Here is a 22696-nt window from a genome sequence, read left to right as displayed (position 1 = left end):
TTTTTGGAACTCCTGCAACTTCGTGTGGTTCCGTTGTATCCTGCTTTCATCCTGGCTTGTATCTTGCTGCTCTCCGGTGGTTGTTATTTAAAGGATGAGGGTCAAATTTAGGGTCTGCCTATAGGCTCTATTTTCTGTTTTCCAGCCATATTCTGCCTTAATGAATCCTGCTGGATCATTCAGTCCTTTCATGCAAAAGTTCGAGAGCCAAGTAATAAAAAATATGGCAATTTCAGAGCCCATCCTACTCGATTTTTTTTAAAACCTTGATGAAAAGGCAATAGAAAATTTCGAAATCATGGCAAAGTGTCATGTAAAAATGACTGAAAATAGAATAGACTGAGGTCCCCCTCAGCTGAACTATGTGCGCTTCACTGAGGGGTTGGGACTTCAATCCGAAGAAGAATTGGCAGGGGGGTTTTGTCGATCAAATTTTATGAAATTTGGTCACAATATTCTTCGATATGCAAAGAATGTTTAGGCCAAATTTGAGCATAATCAGTCATAAAAAACCCCCCTGACAATAATAGAACAAAACCTGCCAAAGCCGTCATTCCCCCTAATTGGTAGTCAAGATTGAAGAAAAAGGTGAAACTCAGTTAGTGAATATGTTTTAGGAGTGATTAAATCAAAGAAACAGTGGGAAAAGATCGAGTGAAAAATCAAGTGCGTGTGTATGTGTTTGCTCCGAACGTTTAGAGTTAGTATGCGTTCGATAAAAATACGAAATACGGTCTACACACTTAAAATAAATCGCAGATTTCGAATTTCACCGAAATCTCAACAGCAGAACTGTTCGGTGAATAATTTTACAGATTTTCGGTGGTTTTGACAGTTGAACAAAGGAAAAATCGCCGAAAATTTTGTGAAATAATTACCGAACAATTCTGCTGTTGAGATTTCGGTGAATTGAAGCAAAATTCACCGAAATCTGTGAAATGATTTAAGTGTGTAGGAGAAAAGCAGTTTTCAGCGTTTTTCCAGCAATTCCTCAGTAATTGTTAGTTTGAATAAGTGAAAAATTAATATGAAAATGTAATGAATATGCAATTATTGAGATAAGTCGGCAAATAGCCCCAAAATATTGAATTTAGTTCAAAACTTTATTAGTATTAGTGCGGATTCGAATAAAATCATCGTCATCATCGGATTGATTACGGTTTATAGAGCCTTAACGGTAGTGAGTTGTTGCTGCTCCAAATCCGCGCCCAGTTCTAGCCGACGACACTTCTTATCGACTTTTTAACGTCGGTTAGCGGGATGAATCGGACCTACTCTACGGCCTTCATGTTCAACGCTTGCAAGGGCATCGGCATCTACATTACCATTGATGCCACAATGGCCAGGGATCCAGACAAAGCAGATAGTTGATGCCATGCCAGTGAGAATTCCTTGAATTCATGGATGTTTGTGTTACCTTGGAGGGCGACGACACTGCAAGTTTTTTCTATCTCAGCTATTTCGGCTTGAAAAACTTATTACCATTTTGCCAGCTACCTGGACCAAAGTGACTGGCTGAATCCGTGAGGATCGCAATCGGCTTGTTATCGTAGCCTCGACAAAAATGGCAGCGGCTTCAGCCGAAAAGGTGTTGCACGGACTGACTTGAGTTTCTGATCTATTTAGACTGGGTTTGGAAACTCTAAAACCGGCCCCGCGGCTGGAGATAGATCCGTCGGTGTACCGGATCTCTGGCAAGGATGTTATCGATCATTTAGTAATCTACCTTCGATCATTTAGTAGTTTGTCAATAACTCATTTCAGAGGCTAAATTTCAAAACGTGTTGTATGGTGGACTTCTAGTGTGAAGGTTTATCTACAACTCTACCTAACAGTTCGTTGTTTGAATTTTATTAATAACGAAGCTATAGCGCTAGTAGCAGTAACTTAGACTAAATGATTGCATATTTTGTTATGATTGCATATTTTGCAGTAACTTAGACTAAATGATTGCATATTTTGTTATCACTTAGTATAAGTATAGCAACTAGCACCGTAGCTCCTTTGATAGTGGAATTCGAACATCGACCTGTTAAGGAGAGTTGTAGAAAAACTATCGCACTAATAGTCCACCATACAACACGTTTTGAAATTAGGCCTCTGGAATGAGTTATTGACAAACTACTAAATAATCGAAGGCAGGTAACTAAATGATCGATAACATCCTTGATCTCTGGTTCCTAACAATTCTAGACCAGATCTTCTTAATCCGTCCGTGTTTTCACCATTTCTGAACCGGGTGGCAATGGTGTGGTCGATCCTGACAGGAGGCAGCTTCTCGCTCCGTGCCAGTGAATCCGCGCAGCTGGAGGGAAACCGATGCCGGCAACATTTCTTAGGATCCGGTCAGCAGCGTCGAGGAGAGGGATCCTGAATTCTTCTGAAATGGCAGTCAAAAAAGAGGCGGCTTTGCGGCAGAGGGCCATCAGAACCCGACGTCGGTAGGGTAGAATGGCTGCGTCAACGCATGCAGCTTCAGCGGGATGGACGGATGCAGCCCAGAGGATAACCGGATGTAGTTGTTGAAGACGGGCGAGAAAGTATTAACGAGGTTCCGGTAGGCATTGTGCAGCCTAGTTCTGCCGAACGAGCTAACACGGGGTGTGCTGTCTAATCGCGCGTGCGACTCCGTTCGTTGTGCCACGAGGAAAGAGCCAAATTCATGGCCAGCTATTTACTAGTTGGTGTTGGCAACCAAACCGTTATACGATATTTGCATATCTGTCATCAATGCACTCTAAAAGTGGATTGCCCAACTCCTAATATATCTCACCCTCACAGGCATGACACGTTAGCTCGAGACCACAAAGCAAGCGTCTGTCGATAATAGCTTGTCCAACTTTTAGTCTGGTGGTTCTATTGTTGGTACGGTGTTTTCTGCACGGGTTTTCATAACACTGATGCGGGACTTGCAAGCTACTTTCACCGCCTGGAAGTGCAGCAGAAACGTGAGTTTTCGGTCGCTGTGGACTCCAAGTACCCGAATCTTCCGGTTGGTGATGGCTTCCGTGCCGAGCTTTATGGAAGGTCCTGCTAATTGGTGCCGGCCACTGCAGATGTGCCCTCGGACACACTTACTGGCGTTCATTACAAAACCGATGGTTGAAGCCCAGCCTGGTACTTAGGTACTTACTGCCACCTGAGTTTTGATCCTGTTTCCTCCAGGTGTCCTGCAGACCACGACCAGGAGAATGTCGTCGGCATATATGGATACGTACACATACGCAGGAAGAACGCCGAAAGCCCCAACCTTAGCGATGAGGAAGAGCGTTTTCGCTAGCACTGACCCTTGAGGAACGACGGTTTCTTCGGAGAACTCGTCTGATGCTGTGCCGCCAATAAGCATTTGAAAGATTCGTCGGGTGGGGAAGTTTTTAACGAAAGCAAGCATGTTGCCAGTGATACCGCACTCTTGGAGTTTGCTAAGGACCAAGCGTGTCCAGGTCCTGCTATAAGCCTTGGCAATAACAAGTGAAGCAAGGTCAACTCAACATGCATGCCTTCCTCATACGCTTTTTGGAACACACTGTTCATGTTGGAAAAATATGTGCTGGTGCTATATCCTGGGCGAAAATCGTATTGGTGGTGAAAGAACCTTTCGTCAGCTTCCAATTTCTCCCGGAGTCGGTTGACTATCCTCTCGACGGTTTTGGACGCGCAAGGGAGATTGGTCTAAATTTTTTATACTTCTCGGCTTGTTACGCTTCTGTTACGGTTGGGCACAACGAAACTTTTCCTCCACTCGTCCGGGATCGTGAGGTTTTTGCAAAGATCGTTAACGAGTTTGAGAAAATTGTCCTTAGCGCAGGGGCGTCTCGTGGACTTTTGGTACACCTGTTCTATCACCCTGCTAAAAAAAATTATCAAGCTGAATGGTTTCGAATGAAAGTTGTGCGTTTAATCTAATATTACAATCTTTTCTTGTACAACTCAACACATAAAATTTTAAACTCTCGCAAGTCGTCCGAAATTTAATAGATCTTTCAAATTGGCTTTTCCGCCATTCGGGGTACACGGGACTTATCGCCGCTCTTACATATTTTGTTGCTATGAAAGAAATGTTATTAACCATTATTAGTATAAATGTTTGATGCGACCCCAGATTGTGACGACCAATGAGTCACATTTAGAATGTTTTCCAGTTATTTAATTTTTCAAATTTAGTTTTCTTATTGATAATATTATATTTATTGATTCTGAGTATTCGTAAAAAAGCATTATTTGATGTCTCTTTTGAAAAATCAAACATTAATTTAATATTGTTTTTGATGCATATTCATCAGGAGAAAAAAGAAAAACAAACTGTTCCCAATCATCGAAGTATGATATGAGAACGAAAGCGTGCGCGCGTCTTGCGGTGAAGCACAGCCCGACACTTCGACCGAGTCTAACCGAAAGTACGTCGCGTCTTTGATTGTTCTCGCAGCGCGTCGAACGGGTTGGACTCCTGCGCTGCATAGCAGATCTTGCATTAAAACGTGCTTGCTTCGCATGCGAAAGAGGATGATGCGAAGAAACGGAGAAAGCTGGCAACGCTCACGCTGGTTCTCTGGGCGCGGAGAACGAGTGAGTATACCAAGAAGGAATTCGTTAACTTTTCAGCAGGTCCTATAATATTTTTTCATGAATTAATTTGAATAGAGCAATCAATAGCTTTCATGTTGTTCTATTGATTGCGCTATTCAAAATAATTCATGAAAAAAATGTTACTTAGGTCCTTTTGAAAAGTTAAGCGAGAAATCATTTCAAACCATTTGTCATGGCGCAAAACATTAAATTTGACTTCTGGCAGCGCTGCTGTTGGTTCTTCATTATAAATCGTACAACTGGGAAAAGCTTTCTATGTGATCTGGTGTGCTGTGCCGGAGAAACACATATTTAGCTGCAATTTGACTGTACGCCAAGTATGTGGCGTTGACTTCTGCCTACGCAATATTTTGTTTCATTAGATGTTAAATCGTCATTGGAAATATTACGTGAAACTTTGTTTAAATAATTTTACTGAGTGCATTATTTGTCCTAATAATTAATTGCCAAGAAATTAATTTCCTACTTCTAAACTAAAAATGGTTACCTGTTCCATGAACAGGTAGAACGTATAGACGAGGCGCCTCTGCCTTAGCGACCGGAGGGAGGCATTCATGGGATTCCCCAACTCATCCGGCCCGGATGAGTTACCATTGCACTTAACAAATGCGTGGGCCAACTCAGCTGCTGTAAAAGGCTGTGAGTAGTTCGGCGGAGGTCTGAGACGGGTTGATGCTGATTGCCACTGCTTATGTCGTTTTCGGTTTTAGACCTGGGTCAGGTCCGACCCCGACTCTGAATAACCGAACGAAAAACGAATCGGGATCGAGTCAGTATGATGGTGTTAGTGAGATCTCAAGCCCTATCATGTGTTTTGTTTTCAGTTCGCACTGCCAGCTGATAGGCAGAAATATAAATATTTTATCAGATTTCATACAGATTTTATCTTTTGAATTTTGTTATTAGTGTTATTTTGTTTCTTATTATATAAATTGAATGGGAAAGTCAGATTTTTCTTCTGTTAATTGTTTATTTTAAAAATGACAGGAATTTTGGCGCTCTGGAACATTTCCGGTAATTATGCCAATCTATGTGATTAGAAGATTGTGATGAATGGCGACGGCAATGTGGATTGTCGTGAAGGAATTTTGGCGATCTGGAACATTTCCGGTAATTATGCCAATCTGTGTTTCCCGATAAACTGTTATACTGGTTCTAGTGGCGTTCTGGATAACAGTGATTGTGTTACATTTGAGTTATCAATTATGCCATTCAAATGTAATAGAACAAGAAAATATGGAAACACTTTGTAAAAAATCCAATAGAAAATTTATTGAAATTTGGGGCCTTTTATTTTAAAATAAAGAATCAAATCGCACAAGAGTTGACTAACATTTTTGTATTTTCCTCCCAAGAGGGGATCCTTTGGGATAGACCGCGATTTCGCCAAAACTGCAAAAACCAAATATACAAGAAAGGCAAATAATTTTTCTCTACATAATTTCCACTAAATAACAGGAGATTCAACATAATAAATATCAACGGGGTAAAATATGTCTTTGTCGGGTTTTTAACGAATTACAACTAAAAATCCTTCTCCGACTCTAAAATTATGCTGAATTCGTATAAAACTGTTCCTAAATTTACATTTGAATTTATTTCCTGGCCAAGTATCATCTGGAGTGTTACTAGGTAGCAAATATACCCTCTGCAAGGTGAATAATTAATAAAACTATTGTAAATAATCAGAAAAACGTATCATTTGTTGATGGCAATACAGTTATCACTGCCTTATAAAGGGTTAATATATTATGTTTATATTCTTCAAATCCGTAACCTTAAACAAATTATTCATAGACCTGCAATAACGAATAAAATAATGGTATGAACATTTTGGTATAAATAATAATCCGATACTCCGGTACGCTATTTTCCCATTGAGAGAGCAATTATACCTAAAGCATATAATCGGATAAAAAACGTAATAGTGAATAAATAGCAGCTACAGCTACCTTCTCGTCATTGCATTTATCAATCATCACATTCAATCATATCAATCATTTATCAATCATATCAAACATTTTCATCAAAATTTTTAACCATCATTTTGTTTATAATGGAGCTACCGTCTGAAGTAATCAGCAAAAAATATTTCGGTATCTGAATCCATTTCACCATCAGAGAAACTTGAAGACAACACACAATTGAAATAATCCATTTTACGTGCAAGACAGCAACAACATTGATAAATTCAACAAATGAAACAAAAACGATTAAAAGTCAAATACCTATCCGCACCCTTCCGTGTCTTTCATGTTTTCATTTTCCTTTAGCGTAAACATAAATGCTGTCTAATGAGCAGCTCGAAGTAGCTCGAAGTTATTCCCATCCCTCTCATGTCCATTTGTTGACAAAAAAGAACGAGCAGGACGGGAACAACTTCGAGTTACTTCGAGTTGCTCATTGGACAGCACTATAAACACCTGTTTGACAGTTTGTGTTCGAATGTATTGGTGAACCTAGGTTCGATCTCGATAAATCGGCAGAGCGAACCTCGTTCGTTTTGGGTCGGATCTAGTGCGGATCGCGATCCAACCTGAACGAATAACCGAACGTTTTGACAGCTGTTAGAGCGGATCCGGGGCAGAACTAGGTTCGACCCAGCAATAACCGAAAACGACATTAGGTTTTGCCTCCCTGATGGCTATTTTGCACTGTCGGTAAAATTCCAGGGCGTCAGGTTTGTCGTCGCTGAGCTTACTTAGTGCGCGTAGCTTTGACAGCACGCCGAGTTCAGAATTTCATCTTATCTGTAATAATCATTCCGTCATTTTTGTTAGCAGTTAAAAACAACTTCAGAAATAAAAAATAAGCTCATTTTAGAGGTGTGCGCTCCGAGGAATTTCCCGAAGCAATTCCGAAAACCTTTCAGAGAAAATTACGAAGATATTCCCCCCGAAGGAAATAACGAGGAGTTTTTCGATCAAATATGGTACAAATTTCCGGGGATATTCCATGTATTGTAATTACCCAAGTAAATAGGGAAGATCTTTTAGATGATTCCTAAGAATATCAAGTATGTTCTGAAGAATTTCCCGGAAAAATCCGAAGAATGTTTCAAGTCAATATTAAAGAATATCCCAAGAAAAAAATATCGTGGAAAAGTTCCGTGAAATTCTGAACAATTCCTAGTGGGGATTTTGAACTATTTCTCGCGTTCATTTTGAAGAGGTTTCCTAGAAAACTTCTTGGGACCTTACGAAAAAATTAGTACAATTTTTTCGTTGAATTTCTAGAGGAGATCCAAACAACTTTCGGAGGAATTTTCGTAGATCTAATCAAGGAAATTTTGAAGAATTTTCCATCATATAACCGAAGATTTTTTCGAATCAATTGCGAAGAATGTTCCTAAGAGATATTAAAGAATTTCTGCGAAGAATTCCATAGAATTTTCAGAAGAAAAACTAAAGAATTTTTCTAGGAAATTTTTAAGAATTTCATAATAAAATTTAGAAGAACTTCCCTTAGAAATTCCGCAGATTTTTTGAGAAAATACTGAGGAATTATTCGTGGAAGTTTAGAAGAAAAGCAAGAAATTTGCGAAGATTTTTTATTAGTTAGTTATTAAGTTATTAAGAGTATCTCGTGGAAATTTTGTAGAATTTCTCGAAAAACTTCGAGAGAATTTGATTTTAATACCTGTTATTTTTCTCGAGAAGATTCGGGAGAAAACACCGCCGCCGCTGAGCGAAATGGCGATAAAAGCAGTCGCCTTGCGCACATCTCTTTCCTATTAGTCTTCCATTCATTTCGTTATGATAGGATGAATATGGGAGATAACTATTTTGTATTAACTTTGCAAACCTCAGGGGGGGGGGGCTAGTTTATTTCTAGAGAGGACTAAGCATACATCCCCTAGCCCCTACCTTATTTACGCTTATGCTATTAACATTAAAATAATTATTAATCAATATTCATTGGATTTTTATCATTCAAGACTTCTCTTTTCCATCGATGACGTATTTATATATATTATATTCGGGTCTGCTTTGCGATTTGGGCGTAACTTATTTTGTAAACAAACATTGGAAGGCAAATTCCTGCTAAACCAAGCATTTTCTGAGAAAACCAACGTATGTATCCGACAGAATAGGCTTTCCTCTATCAGATAAGGGAATTAGTTTTGGAGTAAAATGCTTGCATTCTACGGAATCGATAGAACAATGTTTGTTTACAAAATAAGTTACGCCCAAATCGCAAATCAGTCCCGATATATTGTTTATAACTTTTATATCTCACTGATCTTTCCAGATGTTTTCCAGTAACCATTAAAGAAAGCACTTACAAAGATTAAGGGTAACCTTTGATTTGTATTAATAAACTCCCAAAGCTTTTGGCCAGGATCAGTATAATTAATCGAGTCGGAGACGAGCCATCCTAGGGCTGAAAATCTCCTTAATAAAGATATGTGTATAAAAAACGGCCCTTCTTAGCCGTGCGGTAAGACGCGCGGCTACAAAGCAAGACCATGCTGAGGGTAGCTGGGCTCGATTCCTGGCGCCGGTCTAGGCAATTTTCGGATTGGAAATTGTCTGAACTTCCCTTGACATAAAATTATCATCGTGTTAGCCTCATGATGTACGAATGCAAAAATGGTAATTTTTTCATAGAAACCTCGCACTTAATAACTGTGGAACGAAGTACTTAATGAACACTAAGCTGCGAGGCGGCCTTGTCCCAGTGGGAGATGTAATGCCAATAAGAAGAAGAAGATATAAAAAAAACTAATCGAGTGTGAATGTTTCCTATGAACAAATTTTACCATTGAACTTGAATTTCACTCATCATGCCTAAAAAAAAGTTATATTTATTTTATCAGTACTTATGCGCTGAGAGATTAGAAAAGTCCTGGGAGATCATTTATTCATATTATTACAGTTCACTTTTTTTTATTTTAGTAATCTCAAGTTTATTTGAAGATCAATTCAAAATTTGTTTCAATAATTTGTCTTATTCATATTTGAGAACTTCTGGAAGCATAATTTAAAGTTAATTTTGAGCCAAAATTTCCTATTTTTTACTATCCTTTGTCTGGGAATCCAATTGCATATCAATAAACTCAATGAACATCTTTGAATACAGTTCATAAAATATTTCAAATATTTTTCATTGAAAACAAGCCTACCAACCACATCCATTCCCTACAGAGATAAATCCCTTTAGTCCATAAAATCACCGGACGAAAAAATCTGCTCTCCTCTATGCAATACACAAACTGCACTCACTGAACTTCTCGTGTCCGCTGCTGCTCATCGCACTTCCGCCATCGGAACCCGAGAGAGCATCAACATTGGTTCCACATCGGTGTGCGTTGTGGTGCCACACATCGCTGCCTAGACTCTCTTTCTCGCCATCACATCCCACAAAATACGCATGCCTCGGCCAGTGTCTTTGTTTTGCAAGGAACAGGAAAATCAAATCTCTGGTTTAATGATCCGTCGGAAAACTTTCTACTGTGAAGGAATGTTTTCCGGATGAAAAAACTTTTATGGATTTTGGGATACTATGTAGCACTTTCCTTCGGAACAGTCCATCAATATTCTTATATGGAATAGAAACAACTTAGAACTGAGCTGCCCGTTTCGGTTCAGAATCAGAACACCGAGAACACCGGTAAAATAGAAAGTAGCTGGTTATCCACACAAAGAAAGAGAGGCCAATCACTTCTGCACTCTCGGAAAAGGCTTTCACTTTTCTTCCTGCAGGAAGCGATTGACCTCGTTCGATATTCTGCCTTCCGGTGTCAAATGAACGACAATGTCTACGATTACGATTCACTATTAACGATTTAGAAACCACAAAGATTACCTTCAAATTGTTCCAGCATTTTCGTGGAAAGAATTTCTGCCACGCAAAACACGACTAACTTCCGCTAGCAAACAGCACTTCCGAACCCTACTTCTAATGGGAGACCTTGAAAATTTAGAATTCTTCACAGTTCTATTCGAACCACTGTTTCTGGCACTGGACACATTCCGTCGCGATTCTCGATCTGTCACTAGTGGGTCCTACATCTTGGAGATAATTGCGTGACCGCAAGCATCAAGCAACCGGAAAAATTCAATGAAAACCTATCCGAACGGGAAACTCTAGTCCTTCGCCTTGGCAATACCACCGCGCGTTCTACTCTACAGAGTACTTCGTAGCCGTACGGGCAGGATACCCTCGCTCGACAGCCTTTTGTGTGTATGTAGATTTGCTCTGCGGCGGCTCGGCCGTTCGTTCATCGTATGGCAATATTAGCCGTTCAATTCACCCTACATTGGCGAGCTCACCGCATCAAGTGAGGAGGGAGATCTGGTGAGATGGATCTTTGTTCGACACTTTTGAATGTGTTCGCTGTGCGGACGTAGCCAGAGTAGTGGAAAATAACAAACGGAGAATTTCCATTAATCAAACAACTGCTGAAAAGCGCTTCGTAGACTAATGCTACGTTTTGACAGGGCAAGTGAATTGAACAACAGTTGTTAACGTAGCATATGATTACGGCTTATAAACCAAAACCATGATTTATCATTTTCTAGCATAAACGATTGCTTTGTAAATGATTCTTTATCGTAGGTGAAACTCCGTACTTATTAACTCTTAAGAAACACATTTATTGCTATTTTGAGTGAACGTCTCATGAACAATTTGCACCATAGTGGTTTTTTAAGTCCTTTGTTGGCGCCCTCAACTACCATGCGGAATGTTTGCTTTGGTTTTTAGGCCGTTCACTTTATATTGTTTATTTAGAAAAACTAGCTTCAAGTTATTTCAAAATGTTTATTCTTACTAGGTTTTTGATATGTCGCATAGCAGAACTACTCTGGCTAACAAATCTAAACAAATCCGATGGTGTTACTAGCTTTGAGCAAACGGCTTAAAAACCAGACGTGTTGCCGGTAATGCGAGTAAACGGCGCGACTTTTGTTTTAGCTGAAATTTTGAAGATTTCGAATAGTTTTTCAATTAATCTTTATCTGCTGTTATAATATAACCATTTACGTATGGCATTGACATGGTTTTTGCAATGAAATGAGCTTCTACTTCAATAAATGAATTAAATTACTTATAGAAAACTCGAAGCTCATTTTTCTCGGTTCAGCATTGTTGGTTTTTCGGCCCTAATCATATGTTGCTCGAGAACTTAGTTTAATTATTCATGTTCATCTTTCTTTTCGTTCAAGTTAAATTGAAAGAAGTCAAATTTGTTCATTTCACTTGCCATGTATAATCCCCGTAATGCCGGGTAAACACCTTTGCGTTGTGTGTTATCGTTACTTACGGTGTAAGATCTGCCATGGTCAATTTGTGGTACTTATGAGGATCTCACTGAGCCGGGGCCTCTCATTAAGTAAGTACTGCATCAACACTTCCTTCCCCTCCCAAGTTACGGTGAAGATGGGCCTGGCCAGGGAGAGTAATCTTCATGCTTTGGTGATTTTCATCCTAGATTGAAATCAAGGACCACACCCATCTTGATTTCAGATAGCAATCTGAATAGGTATTTCAAAAGAGAAACACGAGTAGCACTGAACATATGTCAAACTCGACCAAATTCGATGCGCGCGCCCCAAACAATCGATAGGCCAATCAATGAATATGTCGGACTTTCATCGTCAAGAAAGATGAATAATAAAACAAACATAAAAGGTTTTGTATTCTAGGTCCAACAAACGAACCGACACTTAATCAGGGAGTGCCATAATTACTTTCAATTGGGTTCTAAAACATGAATTCTTTCGGTAATTTCTTCACGAACTCCTCAGAAAATTCGTGCAGGATATCCAGAAGCCCCCAGAATATTCTCTGGAATTTATTCAAGGATTGTTATTAATTATCGGCTGGAAGTAGTGTTGGTTCGAGGATATGTCTTTCTTAGTCTCTGGGTTGATTTAAATTGCTATATTCTGAGATGCAAAACATTTTGACAGGATGTATATTGCCTTTTCAAGTTCAAATTATCAGTCGACAGTTTTTCATTTTAAATAAATTAATTATGCACAGTATTTACATAATTGATATGACTTGGCTAAGAGTATGATAAAAAATAAAAATTTATAATTGGGATAGAACTAAACTAAACAGTAAAAATGCTCTTTAAAAAATATATGTAACGATTCATCTGATTGTACCCTGTCTGGCATAATGTTTTGGCATGAAGGAAAACCTGCCCATTTATGCATTTTTCCTTTTTATTAGTTAAAGAAATCTTATTCGCTTATGCGTTCTGAAAAATATTTTTTGAAAAGGAATCTCATTCGCTCATACATGAAGACATTATTTCTATTTATCGATTTTATTCATTCTCGCTTCGAAAAAATAAATCATATCCTCTTTTGCCTTCTACCGGGAAATGAATTCCTCAAGAATAGATCATACCTCTCCTTACTTTAAACCAAGCAAATACCTGATTTGAAAGAAGTCATATTTTCTCTTGCCATCTGCCGGGCAAATGCATTCCTTGAAAGAAGGATCGTAGTCTCTAAATAAATCGCTACATCTGAATCTCGATTAGATAACAAAAGGGTTTATTATCCTATCATGACAGCACATGAGGTACTCAACTGAATTGCATGCATGCTTTGGGTGGTGTTTTGTTTTGGATGGTGCGAATCCGGATTCTTTGAAGTGGAAGGTGATTACGGACGACATTGGCCAGCCGGCGGTTGTCGTGAGATGGGCGATGCTCGGTAATAGCCAGCGGTTACCAGATAGAGTCCATTGTGTCGAGTTGGCAGTCGCCAACGAGGGTTTGATTGATTTGATGCGGCATCTTGCGGTTGCCGGGAGGTCGGACTGTTGATGCGGATCAGTTCCCAGCGGGTTTCATGAAAATTGCCGACGATTGCCGGTATGATTGGCCCATTGGCCGCTGTTGGTTAACTTGGGTTGTTTTGTCGAAGATTCACGCCACGAGGAGCGACGACTATTCTAACACGCCGGACAAACAAGATGGCGATTGTGGTTGACTTGACTATGAATATTCTCTAGGCGTAATCGCGGAACTTTTTGGCATGTAAGGATCCGCCGGGCGCTAGGAGAAATAACAAAAAGGTCCTTTGTGTGGACCTATTCACACACACCATTAGTACCCGTGACGTCCCTACACCTAACCTCACTTCCTTCCTCACTTTTCATTGTTCTTATTTACCTTTTTCTTTGTTCTTTCTGTTTGTCTGGTAGTTGTGTTTCGTCTTCTAGGCCAATTAATGTGTTTACTAAAATTTTAACACTAGCCATAGATTTACAGATTTTACTGACACTGAAATAAACGAAAGGGGAAAATGGCTGACTAGATTCACTATTCGGCGTTCAAATGAGTGAATCAAATACGTTGTTTACCATTTCCATTTACTCGGGACAGTATAAGATGTTTCTATCGGTACAGAACGAGCCTCTGTTTTGCATTGCCCAACACACACACACCAGCAATGTGTTTATTCTACATGGCGAATGCATGGAGAGTCATCTCATTGAACAAGTATGTGTTGAGGGACAAAAATAATTAAAGGTACCGATCATATATAGCTACGCAATTCGCGAACTTCCCTGAATGAACTAATTCATTAATTCATAGGGTATGATAACCAATGACGCTATTTGTAAAAAACAGGGAAAAGGTGTAGAAACTACACATATAAAAATTTCAGAAAAATACAGAATGAGATTCTTTAAAAACGGACACTCAATTGACGATTTAATGTTGCTTGAAGAAGGGATAAAATATTTTAAAAGCCCTAATCAATTCACCTAACGGTGATGATCCCTTTCTCGTTCGTTCTAAAGGGTTGAGAAACATAAAAAAGTCTTACATAACACTAATAGATGGATAGGTCTTATTTTCCACATTTGTTTATAAGTATGTATTGTAGAATTTCCTGCCGAAAGCAACTTGTTGCAAGCAAATCGGATATGCATAAACAGGTTTTGATATTAGTATTTTGACATAACTTTTGATCCAATACTTCGATTTGGCCAATTTTGAATAAGAAACACTGAGACACAATACAATTTTTGCCTGCAAATCGGTTAAGGTTAAGCACCCAACAAATGAAAAGTACCCTTACTAGCGAAAATTCAGGACAATTTACCGTGTTACCAAGATTAAATCAACAATATTTTTTGAGAACATTTATTTTGGTAGATTTATTCGAAGAGCAAGAGATTAAGATAAGTTTTCTGCAAGAATAAATCATAAAAAATGACCCGTGGGAAACGTAAGAAATTCCTGTTGATTATAAAAAAAATAGAAAAAAAAGCAGAATTAAAAAATTATTTTTCGCATAAGAATTTTCTGCAGAAGTTCGGGAGACTTTTTTTTAGAATTCAGAGGGATTTTCCGTGAAAAAAACCGATTCTATGAAATTCTAAAGAACTTTCGAAAGAATATCTTCAATATTTTTTGAAGAATTTCTGAAAAATCCAATAAGTTTCTTTCGAGAATTTCATTATTACAGTAATATCTTGATTTTATCACCCTCTTGGTGAATTTTGGGGTGTTCAAATAGGAAATGTGACAAAATCAATAATTTTTTATTTTCAATTTTCCAATTTGTTTCACAAGTACGAATCAGTTTATGCCTTGGGAAGACAAAATACGTGAACGAAACTCATCCGAAAAGGCTTTCAAAATATAATTCTAAAATATAATAATAATTCACAGGCGGTGAAAGTTATTCCATAAAAAATCATTATTGCTTGCGGTATTATTTACAAAAATTAAAAGAACGACTAAAATTTTTCAATTGCTTTTTTCCTAGAATTTAATTTAGGAATAAAATAGTTACCGAAAAGGTTATTAACCCTCTAACGCCCAAGACCGCCTTTAGAAGGGATGCAATGATTAAATTTTAAGATTTCGAAAAATTTCAAATGTTGATCAATAATATTAACTTCAATGCATGTTTAAATGTGGTTTAAAGATAATTTTAAAAAATCTACACATTTATGTAGGGTGAATGATATATTTTAAACATGTGTATGTTTTGGACAAGCATGAGCTTCTTCGATCAATTTTAAAAACTGTATAGGGAAAATTTTATCAAAAGTGTGACCATACTGTGTCAACTCTAGCGGCTCCTGATAAGAATTCACTAACCATTTTATTTATTTATCTTATTTATCTTTTAAGTTATCTAAAATGTAAAACTTTCTACCAAAGCGCCTGCTGGAACGCAAGAATTCAGGAGCACATGCATTATAAGACTCTTCGTAACATGCACCTGAAGCATGTTTAAGTTGGCTCAAACAGAAATCTTGAGGTTTTACAGCCAAAGTTTGATTGTAATTGAGATACTGATAGATTCCAATCGCTTAACATGAACTTGAGACGGATGAAAAAGGAGTGATCAAAATGAAGTCATGTTTTTCTGCATCAGACATTTATTGGTCACCTCATGTACAGTATGGATAAACCATTAATTGCCAACTTTCAGGCTGTTTTCAATGCTATCGATAAAATTGCGAAACAATGTAAATTTTTGGTTAAATCTATATCAGTTAAGCAAATAAATGCATGGATACGTGCAGTTAGGTCATTACATTGAGATTAAATTGGAAGGGAAATTGGAATTGGAAATTCCATAAATTGTAAAATGAATGAAATCTCAAATTTAAATTTCTAAATGTCCAAGACATGTTCCGATCGATTTTAGAAAGCAAAATAATTGTTTCGAGCGAAAACATTGGGTTGATAAATTTCAGATGGCATTACGGAAAAAAAAAACTCGTGGAAGCATTTCCATCGGAATTCCTGAAAAGAAATTTCGCTAAAAAATGGAATGATTGAATGTTTTTTTGATGGAACCCATTTTCCAAGAAAATTTTCAAAACGAATTTCCTAAAGTAATTTGCAAAAAAAATCTCGGAGGAATTCCAAAAGAAATCTTTAAAGAGTTTCTTAAGGAATTCCAAAAAAATTCTTAAGAATTTTGTAAAGAAATTCCAAATGAATTTCTTGATAAAACACCGAAGGAAATTTTAATGAAGGTTGTGAAGGAATTTTCGGGGCAATAATATCTGCAAGAAGTAGAAAAAAGAATTTTCCACGATGAAATACTTTAGGAAGTGAATTCCTTTAAGAATTACTTAAATAATTTTCGAAATAATCTTTCATGGAACTTTATGAAAAAATTGGTAAAGAAAATTCTGAAGGAATTATTAAACATTTTTCCGAAGGAATTCCTTAAGAAATGTTGAAGGAACTTCTGACGGAATTTATAAAGGAGTGCCTGAAAAAATTGAAAAGGAACTCCTATAGAATGTTCTGAAGAAATTCCCGAAGAATATCCTAAATGAATTACCAAAGAAATTCTTAATAGAATTTCCGAAGGAATTTCAAAAGAAACTTCCAAATAAATTCCTTGATAGATTTCCAAAGAAGTTTACAAAAGAATATTGAAAGGAATACCTGATGGAATTTCTGAGGAAATTACCAACAAAATTTCCGGATGAATTCATTGAGGAATTTTTCAAGGTTTGCCTAAAAAAAAGGGTTTTCTTAAAGAAGAACGTCGAAAGGGATTTTTGGTAAAATTTGAAATGTCGGAAATTTCTGCTGAAGTTCTTTTGAAAATTTCTTTAGTGTTTCCTACTTAATTTATTTTGAAAATTTGTTCGTAAATTCCTATAAAATTCCTTAGAATTGCATCCTATTGGTTTGGAAGAAATTCATGGAGGAAACTCCAAAAGATTACCTGCAGCAATTACTGGTGGAATTCTTGAAATGATTACTAATTCTACAATAAATTACTGTATAACTTTCCGATGGAATTCCCGAAGAATATCATGAACGGAATTTCTGAAGGAATCTCTAAAAAAAATTCCAAAAAAATTCCTTTATAGATTTCCAAAGAAGTTTACAAAAGAATATTGAAAAGAATACCTGATGGAATTTCCGAGATAATTACCAAAAAAAAAAATTCGGATGAGTTCATTAAGAAATTTTCCAAGATTTACCTAAAATTAATACCATAAACAATCGCTAAGGAAGAACATCGAAAAGGATTTTTGCTCAGATTTTAGAATGTTGTAAATTTTTGTTTTAGTTCCTATGGAAATTCCTTCAGTGTTTCATACTTAATTTATTTTGAAAATTAATCTATTTGACATTCAGACTCAATTCTAGAGTCAGTCAAAACAGGGTTTTGTTTTACTACAGTGCCAAAAAAAATCCTGCAATATCGAGATTACAGTCGATCCATTATCATGCTTCTTCGGATATTCTCAAGACCTCCCGGAAGTTGAAGTTTCTGGAGAGACATTTCAAGGAATTCCTAGAGCAGGGTGTCTACTCATCTGCAAAAACAAAATTCCCTGATTTTTGTTTTACATTAATTTCCAGGTAAAAACAAACTTGCCATATATAGATTTTAGCAGCAAAATAATAGATTCTAAACAAAGAAATGAATCTAAACAAAAATTTTGGTTGACTCACAAAAACAATGTTGTAAATTACTTAATAAATTCTTCCAGAAATTTCTGCGCAAGTTCTCCCAGGAATTACTACAGCCATTCAATCAAAAATTCCTTCAGGAAACGCATAAGAAATTCCTCCAGGATTCTTTTGAAAATTTCTCCATAGATCCCATTGGAAAATCTGGAATGGAAATGATTACAGAAATTCCTTCAAAGAGGGAACCTTAAGAATTGATTCAGAATTTCTCTTAGAACTTCCATAAGGATTTTATTTGAAAATTTCTTTGCAAAAACTTTAGAAAACATCTCAAGGAATGGTGCCCGACATTGCTTTAGAGATGGATTTGGCGATTCCTTTAATTTTTTTTTTAATTCCTCCTTTTGAATTTAGGTTAAAAATTCTTTCGGAAATTTCTTTGAATTTAATTTCTGTCATTTTTTTTAAAGAAACTTAAGAAATCCTCTTAAGGAATTGTTTTTTTTTTTTTTTTTCCGAGAGTTGACCAGTTGTAGTCTTAATAGACTGGTATCTCGGCTGGGCTCTCCATGTGATACACAATACTAGCAGACGACTCGAGCTATGTTGCTCACTAGGTCACTGCGGCCTGGGTTTGTATTGTGATCATACCGATACATTATTCTTTCTATCTACAGTCTGTCAATTATAAACCGAACAAATAATGGAAGCTCAACATGTACATAGATGTTTTCTGAATAAGTAGTTAACATATAAATTTAATTATTAGTTACTTGGAGACATTCAATACCTAATAGTAGTCTATGTTGACAACGTGGTACTTTCCCATTTCAAGTAACAATTTCAGATAAAGATGTAATGATATCATTCTGTAGAGTTTCAAAATAGATTAATTTATATTGTAATAAATGGACACATTGAAGAGCTTCTCTTATTTTAACACGTTGAGTATCGGATGTTTGTCAGTACGTCGTCAAGTTAATTGTATCCTTCATACGTAATGTATGTTAAAGTTTCAGTAGTCTAATAGTGATCATTATACAAAATTTCTGTCCAGTTGTTCCGTAATTGCTTTTTTTGGTCAAGTTCTATTCCCTTTTCTAATATTCAAACCTTTATTTATTAAAATAATGAGGTCTAAAATTCACTTATTCAGATTCAGTGTATACAATATTCAATATAATAGTGGATGAACGCATCATATGGTCTATCCTCATTTCCGTAAGTGGTCAAGTTATTAGTCTTGTAGCAATAATGATAGTTATTCTCTGTCTTGGTGACAATGGTCTCAATTAACTATTCTAAACAGAACTCTGTCTCTTGTCTTTCTTCCACCGATGGTCATGTATTTATTTTCGTTTTTATTTTTTGATATCATTAAATTTCGTCATTTATTTTACTATCGGTCATTTATTTTATTATAAGGTAAAGGTCAACGAATTTGTCTTATACGAGAAACACTAAGTCATGTCCCTATATATCCCTAATTTTTCTCCTCTAATGAAAGGAAGAGAAACAGTTTTTTTGCGTTGATCCATGCAGCTAGAGAGATCAAAATAAAAATTATCGAGAAGATATAATGATATCTTACTATCTCCAATGCAAATTAGTAAATCTACAAATTCTACTTTTCACTACTAAAATTCTACTTCACTATACGTACAAAATGAATTGTATCTACTACTACACGTATAAATAGATTATGCTATTTGGATAAGCGTTTGTTTAGGGTCTTTTAGTATAGAGTTATGTTAGTTAGACCCTACTGACCCTGCAACCTCCAAATTTACCAATAGGCAGTTGTTTTAGATCGTGCGACACTAACCATTAGTTAACTTGGAGGCATGTACCTCAAGTGTTTGGTATAACTTTGACCTTATTTAAGTAGATGATGATAAAAGTTTCTCTACGGAGCTTATTTTCAAACCATTACCATTAAAATAACATTGTATTCTTGTGAAGGAGATATAAAAATGGAAAAATATCTTAATTTTTAATTTAGTGTTGAACTTAACCTTTGTTTGAAAAAAGCACTCTATTAAACAACAAAAATAAAATAAAATAAAAATCTTTTAAGACACTTGAAATATCAACGTCAATTTATCCATGGACAGGAAATCCTCTTAGGAATTGTTCGGGAAAATGTTTGGGAAAATTCCTTCAGAACTTCTTGCGAAAACTCCTTCAGGAAATTTGTTGATGCAAAATATGAGATTTCTGGGTCCATGACGTTGGCATAAGGACGTTAGCATGTCTCCTTTTTGTCGTGAGCTGTTTTTGGACATTTTATGCTTACATCCTTTATGCCTAACGTACTCATGCCTAACGTCCTTATACCTGGGGTACACCGAGATTACTATTGTTGCTCTTGTTCGCGTGACCAACATCTAGTTTGTTCTAGTTGTGACCAACATCTAGTTTGTTTAGACCTGGCAAAAGGTACCGGACTATAAGTGTCAAGCGATCAATTTATGGCATATTCAGATAACGCCATTTATGATCATAAATGTCATGATAAACAACAACCTGATGCCATCCCCATGCGTACAATTCTCTTTCTCCACTTTAACACGATATTTATTACGATAAATAATCTAATCGTAATATGAGTAGGTTATTAAGCTTATTGAAGCATATTTTGGCAGAATAATTTTAATGGTTACAGCGCCACTAGCGTTCTATTAACATATGGTTTTACTTTAAACACCTTCGGAAAATGCTTCGGGTATTCTTTTGAAATTCCTTGGGATTTTTAGGAACTCTTGCAAGTATCTTGAGGAGAACTTTAGAAAACACCTGGAAGAGTTTTTCCGGATATTCTGCTTTTAAGAATTCTTTGGAAATTCGTCGAGATACCTTTATAAACTCCTTTGAAAAATCCCTTCGGCTTTTCTTTCAAGAATTCCTTTAGCAAAAAATCTCCACGATTCACTCACACTTTTTTTTTTTCAAAGATCCCTTCAGGTGATTTCTTTGAAAAATCCACCGGATATTCCTAATTGACTTCCAGAATAAATTCTTAGATTTTACCAAGGATAGCTTCGAAAATTCTCAAGGAATTCTTTTGAAGATTGCAAAACGATTTTTATGGAACAACGATCCATTAATGTACACTACATTTTTAATAGATATGATTGGTATATTTATTCAAATATTTGTAAGGATTTTTTCATCTTTAGAGATAATTTCTCTCATGATCACCGGGTATTTAAATTTCCTGATTATGTCAGGAATTCCCTGATAATTCCAGGTTTTTTCCAGGTGGGGAGAGATTCCCTGATAATTCCAGGTTTTTCATATTTTTCCAGGTAGTAGACACCCTGTAGAAGGCTTTCAAATAAATTACAAAATAATACATATCATGATGAAAAAGCGCAATTAAAATTTCGTTATATGTATTGACAACAACCTTCTATCTGATTAATCGTTTAACTAATTAACTGATTACGCCAAAACTACTGGTAGCCCAGTCATTGTATAGTTCCAGAATTCTAAAATCTTTTTTATATGCAATATGCAAGCATACATTCATATAGTACAAAAAACCTTACTCAATATTGAAGAAACCACCAAGTACAATATTTGGAAATAAGTAATGAACAAACTGATTAGAGTAGCTCGGATTCACATCGGGAAATATATTGTCTATTACATGGCGCAAATTAATAATATTGTCCCATTTATTTACTTTTCCAAACGTAATCGTTTAAAGTTTACAAAGGTGCAACTCACCGGAATTCATTGCATGCTGCTGTCTTCGTAAGTATCCACACAAATCTCATACCACGCAACACACCGTCCACGCTGACCACACTGCACAACCGAGATCAGATTTGTTGACAGTTCAAACCTGTTTTCATTTTTGCTTCATTCACAAACACTTAACCAAAAATCTCACTCTCAACCCATCCAGCGATGGTTATGGGAACCGTCCAGCACTGTTGTAAATATTGGTGCCCATCTCAATCTCAGAGGAACAACACTGTGCGATGTGAATCCACCACCAAGAGAATGAAGACCACCTCTTGCGTTCGTCCTCACCCTGCTGGTCTTCCTAAGCAGCGGGCGAGCAAGAAGGCAGCCACCACCGATTCGATTCGAACGACCGCAGTACTACGAACACAAGAAGCAATCACGAAGAAAACTCGATCTCACGATTCACGCATCTGCCATACGCATTTCGTAGAAAATCGTCCGATATCGCCTCCGATCGGCGATACACTCGCGAAATCACACACGCATCCAGCTTCGATTACCCAATAGGTCACTGTTCAATGTTTTGGTGGCACGAGTAAATCCCAAAACACTACCAATAAGCGCGTCCACGAGATAATTTATTGGCACTTGTGCTCCCGACAATTTCCTACACCTACGAGACGAACTCGACTCATTCACAATCACGACTCAACACAGCTTCACCATTCACTCTTTTCGCGGACGGCGGCGATTGAACCGGAATGAAGCTCACCTCGCAGAATCTCACAGCGCACACCTCCATCCATGCAGCAGATGTGATCGATCCGAACCGAATCGATATGCCTACAGTGAGTGCTGATGTAAATGGCGGCGTTCTCACAATCTTTTCGCGATTCACATTCAATACACAGAAAGTAACACTCACGATAAAGAGTACAGCTCCTGGCTCACTTCTCACCGCACTCCCGCATGCCGTTCACGAATGTGTGTGCGACACAAGCGAAGGACGGAAGAAACCCAACGTACGCAAACTAC

The 22696-nt window shown here is 37.1% G+C and overlaps 1 protein-coding gene across 7 annotated transcripts in view; it reads right to left on the bottom strand.

The window, feature by feature from the left end:
* LOC134212438 (putative uncharacterized protein DDB_G0282133) overlaps window positions 1-22478 on the bottom strand; it is a 289981-nt gene extending 267503 nt beyond the window's left edge. For 4 of the 7 annotated variants that reach the window (XM_062690298.1, XM_062690296.1, XM_062690301.1 and 1 more), the window contains exon 1: window positions 21698-22469. The gene's annotated coding sequence lies outside the window, so the exon portion shown is untranslated. Of the gene's footprint in view, window positions 1-10395; window positions 10709-21697 lie in introns of those variants that run through there. The other 3 variants (XM_062690297.1, XM_062690300.1, XM_062690302.1) reach the window with 2 other exon arrangements.
* Between the last annotated feature and the right edge of the window lie 218 nt (window positions 22479-22696).

Source organism: Armigeres subalbatus, chromosome 2 (assembly GCF_024139115.2).
Source record: "Armigeres subalbatus isolate Guangzhou_Male chromosome 2, GZ_Asu_2, whole genome shotgun sequence".
NCBI classification, from domain to species: Eukaryota; Metazoa; Arthropoda; class Insecta; order Diptera; family Culicidae; genus Armigeres; species Armigeres subalbatus.
The sequence above is the reverse complement of the archived record's forward strand: the minus strand, read 5'-3'. Positions and strand labels throughout refer to the sequence as shown.